The 10,129-nt window shown below is 41.5% G+C and overlaps 1 pseudogene; it reads right to left on the bottom strand.

Annotated features, from left to right (window-relative positions):
- Window positions 1–537: 537 nt before the first annotated feature.
- Window positions 538–8,704, bottom strand: LOC148787782 (uncharacterized; annotated as a pseudogene).
- Window positions 8,705–10,129: the final 1,425 nt, after the last annotated feature.

The raw sequence follows: 10,129 nt of genomic DNA, 5'->3' as shown, positions 1-10,129 counted from the left end.
ATAAGTATGGTGATAGAGGGTCTCCCTGCCGAAGCCCTCTGGCCCCCGTAAAGAAGCCGTGAGGTTTTCCGTTAAGCCCAACAGAAAATGAGGGTGTTGTGACACACTCCTCAATCCATTTCATAAATGTATGAGGGAACCCAAATAACTCCATCACAGCAATTAGGAAATCCCACTCCACCGTATCATATGCCTTTCGAATGTCCACTTTTAGAGCGCACCGGGGTGGTAGATGGGTCTGGTTATAACCCGTAAACAGTTCCTGTGCCAACATGATATTGTCTCCTATGCTTCGTCCGGGCACGAACGCCGCTTGGCACGGACTAATAAGTTTGTCCAGTATCACACTCAATCGATGGACAAGGAGCTTGGCAATAATCTTGTACAGTACATTGCAGCAAGATATAGGACGGAAATCACCAACATTCATAGGAGAATGTACCTTTGGTATGAGCGCCAAAAGTGTAGTATTTATCTGCTTCAGAATTCGGCCTGTATGAAAGAAATCCAAGACTGCCGAAGACACCTCCTGCCCTATTATAGGCCATGCAGCTTTGAAGAAATCCCAGGGGCCTTATCTTCAGCAATGTCAAAAATCGCTTGCTTGACATCCATATGAGTAAATGGCAAGACTAAGGAGTTGACATCATCGTCAGTCAATAAATGTCTAGCCCATGGTCGCAGGAATCGAAGATCTATCATGTCTCTTCGTCGTTCCCCACCAAGTAAATTTTGATAGTACATGACAAACTCATTTATTACTGCTCCTGGATCTGTGTGAGTGGCTCCATGATCATCATTGATTTGTAAGATTCTTCTCGCCGATCTCCTTTGAGCAATCTTACGAAAGAATACCCGGGAGCACTGGTCACCCCCCTTCATCCACTGCATTTTTGATCTCTGTTGTAGCATAATCTGTTCAAGTTTAGCTGCTTTAGCTAGTACTACCCGGCAGCAGTGTTCCAACTGTAGGAATAGTTCATCCTGCCTGTTTGAAGTAACAAGTACTTGCGCCATCTCAAGAAACCCTTTTGCCAGTTGGACATTGTGAGATAAGTCCCCCTTTTTCCTCCTCTGCTCTCTAAATATCGGTTTAAGTGCTTTGAGTTTCCTTGTTACGGCATACATGGGTGTCCCTATTATGTTATGTTGCCATACCTGCTGTACACTGGGAATAAATTCTGGAGATAGGGCGAGGTAATTATCGAATCGAAACATACCTCCTAATTGTTGTTGTATATCCCCACTTAACACCATTGGGGAGTGATCTGAAGTGCGTGCTGTGAGGGAAGAATAATATGATGTCGGGAACTGAGCCATCCATCTATCATTGATCAGCATACGATCCAGTCGTTTCCAGAGGTTTCGTGGCCCGGCACTGCAATTGTGCCATGTGTACCATTCGCCCTGCATGGGTAATGGTAATAATCCTGTATTCTGGATGCAAGTATTAAAGTCTTCCATGGCCATTCGAATATTGCCTGATACACCACAGATTTCACTAAGGTCTCGCAATGTATTGAAATCCCCTCCAACAAGCCACGGAATATCAGCACTCTGCATAGCAATATTGTCCATGGAGTCCCATAACGCCCTCCTCTCTACCAACTCATTTGCCCCATAGATAACAGTAATAGCAATGGATTCATGAAGTGCACGGATATTAACATGACAGTGAATAAACTGTGTGCTACATTCAACCACATTAACATCAATAAAATTTTCATCCCACGCTATCCAAATCCGATTACCAGACGATCCATAATCCACAAACCATTTCCATTGAGGTAGTAAAAAAGCCTGAATATGAGATACGTTATTGATACGAACACGAGTTTCAAGGAGACCGAGGAATTGTAACCTGAACTCAGCAACGATGTCTTTGACTGCTAACTGATGATCTCGTTTGTTCAGGCCACGAACATTCCATACTGCTGCATTCAACATGGATCACAAGGCATGGGGCTGCTATGCTTAGGACCCCGAGACGACTCATCTGTATCATCTAATAGGTGAAGTGCGTCAAAAGTATTATATATAACAAGCGCCTTACCCCTTTCCTCACGACTAGGGCCGGCTGCATCTCTAGGGGATTCACGTCTCTCTCTCTGCTTTTCTACCACTCGAGCTGATGGTGGTCTGCTCATGTTCCGATCAGGCATATTTGTTGGTCGGGATGGTTTATAAGTAGTATCACCTTCCTCCCTAGGATGGTTCCTACTCCGTTTAGGCATTGTTGGTTCTTGCGGCATCCCCATTTTTGGTACATATACAGCAATCGGTGGTTTAGCTGGTTTTGGTTTGTTGAGGATACACTCTTTGTCAGAGTGTCCCATTGTCATACATCTTTGGCACTTCTGGGGTAGCCATTCGTACTCAACATCGACTTTACAAGGTGATTCTCCTCCATCCTCATCCGGTGTCATAATTATAATGTCCCCAACATCCAACTTATTGTCATAACTTGGGCCCTCTTATTGTTAGATTCCCACGAGGACCAAGTCTTTTGGGACTTGATGAATCCGCCAAACTTCAAGTTGTTATTGATGAGGGGCAATGGCAGTGGCCTTTTATTTTTTTGGGTAAATGTAATTTTCATTAAGTAAAGTAATACAGTACAACAAGGTGGTGGTTTCTCCGTCGACATGCCGAGGGATACACCATAGTCTATACAAAGCTCGTGTACTAACAGAACTAGCTAATGTAATGCTAAGAATCCGCTGCCTTACATCTTCAATAATCAATATCGCTATGGTGCTCGGTGTTCTTTCCACGTGTTCAAATCGTCTCAGGTTCCTCTCTCTCCAAATGTGGTAGACACATGATGCTAATAGTGCTCGATAAGCTATATTAACAATGTGCTTACCCCTCCATCTCCGAGCTGCCCACTCAATGTCTCTAGCCCAATCTATATTAGGCCAATGAAAACGAACCATTCTTCTAATTGCTGTGAGACATCATCGACTAAATCTGCATTGGAAGAATAAGTGGGCGTGAGGCTCCGTTGCACCCTCGTTGCATAAGATGCAAGTGCCAAGGTCAGATAGCCATGGTTTGTCTGTCGTGGGCAATTTTCCAAGAATAGCAAGCCAAAGGATGAATAAGTGGCGAGGAACCTTAAGAGAACCCGAAAGTAGTGAAGACCAGCCTACTTTCGGTCCAGGGGGATCAAATAATCAATAGAGAGCCTGTGTTGTAGGTCTTCCTTGATCAAATCTCCATACTACTCGGTCATCCCCTCCGTGGATAGTATGCAAAAATTCTCTCACTAAAAATTCTCTCTCTACTACACACACTACTACACCACCTGATATGGTATTGACCATGGGTGGCCCCATCTTTACGGCGTAGGCTAGAATTGGATAAAGTGGTTCGTGACCTGAGGAATGTAAATAGTCAACCACGTTATATGAACGTGACCTACTACTTAGAACATTCAACCAACCACGAGCACGAGTAAACCAATCCACACAACGACACACTTGGGTCGAGCACGAATTGGAGGCTATGTGAATTTGAATCACCAATCTAATAGACTAGATTGACAAAGCAAAGGTTTCACAAAAGCTAAAACAAGTGTATAACTCTCCAAAGTAAGAGAACACTCAATATTTTATAAACTAGATCAATTCTTGAATATTTCGATTGTCTCCCGCATGCATGGCTGGTATGTGCCTTTTATAGGCCTAAAACACTTCCAAATTAACCTTTCATATCCCCAAGTGACTCCTTGGTGGACGTACATTCAATACTTGGTCAAAAATAACTAAAAACTATGCATTCTTGGTCATAACCGAGTAAAACCCATGCATGACCATGTGAATCCGCGAATTGGTGTATAAATGCACTTTGAATGTAGTTGAAAAGGTCTCTTTTGACCACATGGCTGCACTTGGACGAATTGGGCTCCTATTGTGGGCTTCCTTGGGCTTGAATTAATGAAATTAAGCTCACATGTTGGGCCTCCAATTGTGACTTGATCCCATTAGCAAGGACTAAGTTGGATTGGGCTTGAATTACTTCTTGCATTCTCTTCAACCTTTCTCTTGTCATTGGCCCACTTCCAATGGTTAAATCTTGGTCCATTGGATCTTGAATTTCTTTTGGTTGTTGGACGCCCTCGATATTCCTATCATCCTCCCCTTCTTGAAAAGGAGTCGTCCTCGACTCTTCATTATCTGCATCATAAAAAGGAGAAAGATCAGAAACATTAAAAGTAGCACTTACTCCATACTGACCAGGTAAATCAAGTTTGTAAGAATTGTCATTAGTTCTTTCAAGGACTCGGAATGGTCCATCCCCTCTTGGCATGAGCTTGGGCTTCCTTTTGTCCGGAAACCTCTCTTTTCTAAGATGCAACCATACTAAGTCTCCCGGTTCAAAGATAACTCGTTTCCTTCCCTTGTTCGCTCGGTTCATGTACTGTTGAGTCATTCTCTCAATATTACTTTTGACCTTTTCATGGATTTGCTTGACAAATTCAGCACGTTTCTTTCCATCCATATTTACTCTCTCCTGCAAAGGCAAGGGAATTAAATCAATAGGTGCAAGAGGATTAAAACCATAAACAATCTGAAAGGGTGAAAACTTAGTAGCGGAGTGGATAGCCCTATTGTACGCAAACTCGACATGCGGTAGACACTCTTCCCAACTCCTTAAGTTCTTTTTCACAATTGTTCTCAACAATGTCGAAAGTGTCCTATTGACCACCTCAGTTTGCCCATCGATTTGTGGATGGCAAGCAGTAGAGAAAAGCAACTTAGTTCCAAGCTTGCCCCACAAAGTTTTCCAAAAGTAGCTAAGGAACTTGGCATCTCGATCGGACACTATAGTCCTTGGCATACCATGAAGCCTCACAATTTCCTGAAAGAAAAGATTAGCAATATTAGAGGCATCATCAACTTTATGGCATGCTATAAAGTGTGCCATTTTGGAAAACCTGTCTACAACAACAAAAATAGAATCTCTCCCCCTCTTAGACCTAGGTAATCCCAAAACAAAGTCCATTGAAATATCTTCCCAAGGTACACTAGGAATAGGGAGGGGCATGTACAATCCATGGGGATTAAGCTTTGACTTTGCCTTATGACAAACTATGCATTTTCCCACAAACTTTTCAACATCTCTACGCATCTTTTGCCAATAAAAGTGTTCGCTCAAGACTCCCAAAGTTTTAGAAATACCAAAGTGACCCATCAAACCCCCAGAATGTGCTTCCTTCAATAATGAACGAATAGAACAATTAGGAACACAAAGCTGGTTGGCTCGAAATAAACATCCATCATGCAAATAGAATTTATCCCATCCAATGCTTGGGCTGCAATTTCCAAACACTTTACCAAAATCAACATCATTAGCATACAAATCTTTGATGAGCTCAAAACCAAGAATTTTAGCATCCATTATTGAAAGTAAAACATACCTTCTTGAAAGTGCATCAGCAACAATGTTCTCCTTACCTTTCTTGTGCTTGATCACATATGGAAATGACTCAATAAACTCTACCCACTTTGCATGTCGACGGCTAAGCTTGCTTTGACTTTTAATATACTTGAGTGCTTCATGATCAGAATGTATTACAAACTCTTTTGGCCACAAATAATGTTGCCAAGTTTCCAATACTCTAACCAATGCATAAAGCTCCTTGTCATATGTAGGGTAGTTAAGTGTTGGCCCACTTAATTTCTCACTGAAATATGCAACCGGCCTACCTCCTTGCATAAGAACTCCTCCTATGCCAATCCCACTTGCATCACATTCAATTTCAAAAGTCTTACCAAAGTCGGGAAGGGCTAGCAAAGGTGCATGGGTTTTATAGCTTGAAAGGCTTTCTCTTGTGCGTTTCCCCACTTGAATGGAACATTTTTCTTGGTTAACTCGTTCAATGGGGCTGCCATGGTGCTAAAGTCCTTCACAAATCGCCTATAAAAGCTTGCAAGGCCGTGAAAGCTCCTCACTTCTCCAATAGTGGTGGGGGTTGGCCAATCTTGAATAGCTTTGACCTTTTCTTCGTCAACTGTGATTCCTTCACTACTTACAACAAAACCAAGGAAAATAACTTTGTTAGTGCAAAAGTCACACTTTTTCAAGTTTCCAAACAACCTTTCCTTTCTTAGAACCTCTAGGACTTGTTTTAAATGGGTTACATGCTCTTCCAAAGTCCTACTATAAACAAGGATGTCATCAAAGTACACAACCACAAATTTGCCTATAAATGCACGCAAAACATGATTCATCAATCTCATAAATGTACTAGGTGCATTACTAAGTCCAAATGGCATAACTAACCACTCATAAAGCCCATGCTTTGTTTTGAAAGCGGTTTTCCACTCATCTCCTTCTTTTATTCTAATTTGATGATAACCACTTTTTAAATCAATTTTAGAAAAGATAGTTGAACCATTTAACTCATCAAGCATATCGTCTATCCTAGGAATAGGGTGGCGATATCTTATCGTTATGTTGTTAATGGCTCGACAATCGACACACATCCGCCATGTGCCATCCTTCTTAGGTACGAGCAACACCAGAACTGCACAAGGACTAAGGCTCTCCTTCACATAACCTTTGGCCATCCATTCTTGGATTTGCCTTTGAATCTCTTTGGTTTCTTCGGGATTGGTACGGTATGCTGGGCGGTTTGGCAAGGATGCTCCCAGAATGAAGTCAATTTGATGTTCTATCCCTCGAATGGGTGGCAAACCTGGTGGCATCTCATCCAGAAAGACATCTTCATAATCCTGCAAAAGAGATGTAACAACACTAGGCAAAGAAGAGGTTAGGTCGTTAGAATTCAACATAGCCTCTTTGTACACAAGTACTATGAGGTTTTGTCGAGAAAACAAAGCTTCCTTGATTTCACTCTTCCTAGCAACTAGTAAACTCTCTTTCTCTTCTTTTTCCCTCTCCTTTTTCTTTCTTCTCGCAACTTTGCTTTCTTTTTCTCCCTCTTTTGAATCTTTCATTCTTTTTTCACTCTCATTTTCACTTTCTTCTTTTCCTTTCTCTTTCCTTTTCTCACACTCTCTTTTCTTTTCTCTCAAGATTTGATCTTGCAAAATTTGTTTTGGTGTCATCGGATTGAGAGTTATTGATTCTTCTCGAAGCACAAAAGAGTAACGATTTTGGAATCCATCATGTGTTACATGCCTATCAAACTGCCATGGTCTTCCCAACAGTATGTGGCATGCTTTCATTGGTACAACATCACATAAACCCTCATCCTTATATCTTCCAATTGAAAAAAATACCTTTACTTGCTTGGTCACCTTCAGCTCTCCACACTCATTCAACCATTGAAGCTTGTACGGGCGGTGGTGCTTGAAAGTAGGTAGACTTAATTTTTGAACCAATTCAGTACTTGCCACATTGCAACAACTTCCACCATCAATAATCATACTACATACCTTTCCATGAACTTGACAGCGTGTATGGAACAGGTTTTCTCTTTGGCAATTATCTTCTTCCAACATCTGGGCACTAAGGGTTCTTCTAGTAACAAGCAATTCTCCTTCTTCAGCATACTCTCCATCACCATCTTCTTTTGATGATTCCTCTTTGTCGGTGATTTCTTCCTCGGTTTCCAACTCTCCATGATTGTTGAAGATCATTGTACGTCGGTTAGGACACTCACTTGCTATGTTTCCTTTTCCTTGGCACTTGAAACACTTTATATCACGATTTCTTGAAGAATTGGGTTCAGGCTGTACCTTTTCGGTAGCAACTTTGTCATCATGTTTAGGATCTGCCTGCTTGAATCTTGATGTAGTAGGGGTGTCTTTCTTAGGGTTGTTCTTCCATGGACCGAATGCCGACGAGTTAGAAGTCTTCCTCAAATGTCCTCTTCGCTTGAGTTGTTGTTCCACCTTGATGGCTTGGTGTACCATCTCTTCAAGTTCTACATAGTGGTGCATCTCCACAACATCGGCGATTTCCCGATTGAGCCCATGCAAGAAACGAGCCATAGTCGCTTCATTGTCCTCTATAATGTTAGTTCGAATCATGGCAATCTCCATCTCCTTGTAGTACTCATCAACACTTTTAGAACCTTGAGACGTTGGAGATGGTTGTGAAGCTCACGACGATAATAGGATGGAACAAACCTTCTCCTCATGGTTGCTCTCATCTCTTCCCATGTTGTGATGGGACGTTCACCATTCCTAACCTGTTCCTTTTGCATCTGATCCCACCAAACAAGAGCATAATCAGTAAACTCAAGGGCTGCGAGTTTTACCTTTTTACTCTCCGAGTAGTTGTGGCATGAGAAGATTTGCTCGACACGCATCTCCCACTCTAAATACACTTCAGGATCACTCTTTCCTTTAAATGAAGGAATGGTGACCTTAACTCCTCCTAGGCCACCGTCTTCTTCTCTAGGTCATATCCGTCTATCTCTTGGCCGATTCAATCTTCTTGGCCGAATGTCCTCATATTCTTCTCCATCGCTTGGATCCTCCAAATACTCATTATAAATAGGGGGTTGAGGACGTGGATTTACAGCATGTCTTGTAGCTCTTGGACCGGCTACTTGATTCTCTACTTGATCCAATCTTTCATGAAGTCCTTCTAGTTTACGGTCAAGCAACTTCTCAAAGTGGCTTACTAAGGCTTGCATATGGAATGCATCGACCCCACCTTGCATCGTTTGTCCCGAGTTGTTGTCATCACTTGCTTGAGCAATTCCTTTATCTCGATTTTCTGCCATTTAGTAAAATGTTTTTTTTTTTTTTGTGTATTTATAGGAACCTCACCAAATTCTTGCCACACTCTTTTTTTCTCTCTTTATTTTTCCCCTCGTGTTTCACTCCTCACTTAATAGGCTCACACTTTTGGCCCTCAATAATAGTCTCACTTCACTCAACACTCTCTAATCTAAGCTCTTGTGAAACTCAATGCTTTATCTAGTGACTCAAACACAAATGCCAATTCTTTTCTCAACCAAGTATGCGTATGTGGACGCTTCAGACTCACCCGTAGCTAGAGAAAGGTCTAAAGAAGTTCAGTATAACTGGGGAAATGAAGACCAATTGGCTTACAAAGATAATAGCAAAGTAAAGTAATGAATGATCTTTTTTTTGTTTCTATTTTTTTTTTTTTTTTGCTGCTCTCCTTTTTTTTTGAGCTTTTCTTTTTGCTGTTTTTCTTTTGTTTTTTTTTAAATATAACAACAGGGGGAAGGTACGGAAGATTGTGGTGGTAGATAAAAGATTCAAGGTAAATCAAATGAAATAAAGAAAGCCTACCGTATCAACTTAGGCTCTGATACCACATGATATGGTATTGACCATGGGTGGCCCCATCTTTACGGCGTAGGCTAGAATTGGATAAAGTGGTTCGTGACCTAAGGAATGTAAATAGTCAACCACGTTATATGAACGTGACCTACTACTTAGAACATTCAACCAACCACGAGCACGAGTAAACCAATCCACACAACGACACACTTGGGTCGAGCACGAATTGGAGGCTATGTGAATTTGAATCACCAATCTAATAGACTAGATTGACAAAGCAAAGGTTTCACAAAAGCTAAAACAAGTGTATAACTCTCCAAAGTAAGAGAACACTCAATATTTTATAAACTAGATCAATTCTTGAATATTTCGATTGTCTCCCGCATGCATGGCTGGTATGTGCCTTTTATGGGCCTAAAACACTTCCAAATTAACCTTTCATATCCCCAAGTGACTCCTTGGTGGACGTACATTCAATACTTGGTCAAAAATAACTAAAAACTATGCATTCTTGGTCATAACCGAGTAAAACCCATGCATGACCATGTGAATCCGTGAATTGGTGTATAAATGCACTTTGAATGTAGTTTAAAAGGTCTCTTTTGACCACATGGCTGCACTTGGACGAATTGGGCTCCTATTGTGGGCTTCCTTGGGCTTGAATTAATGAAATTAAGCTCACATGTTGGGCCTCCGATTGTGACTTGATCCCATTAGCAAGGACTAAGTTGGATTGGGCTTGAATTACTTCTTGCATTCTCTTCAACCTTTCTCTTGTCATTGGCCCACTTCCAATGGTTAAATCTTGGTCCAATGGATCTTGAATTTCTTTTGGTTGTTGGACGCCCTCGATATTCCTATCACCACCAAAAACACACACTAGTGTCTTCCCCATG

This window comes from Sesamum indicum, linkage group LG6 (assembly GCF_026168435.1).
Source record: "Sesamum indicum cultivar Baizhima isolate 11 linkage group LG6, ASM2616843v1, whole genome shotgun sequence".
NCBI lineage: Eukaryota > Viridiplantae > Streptophyta > Magnoliopsida > Lamiales > Pedaliaceae > Sesamum > Sesamum indicum.
The sequence above is the reverse complement of the archived record's forward strand: the minus strand, read 5'-3'. Positions and strand labels throughout refer to the sequence as shown.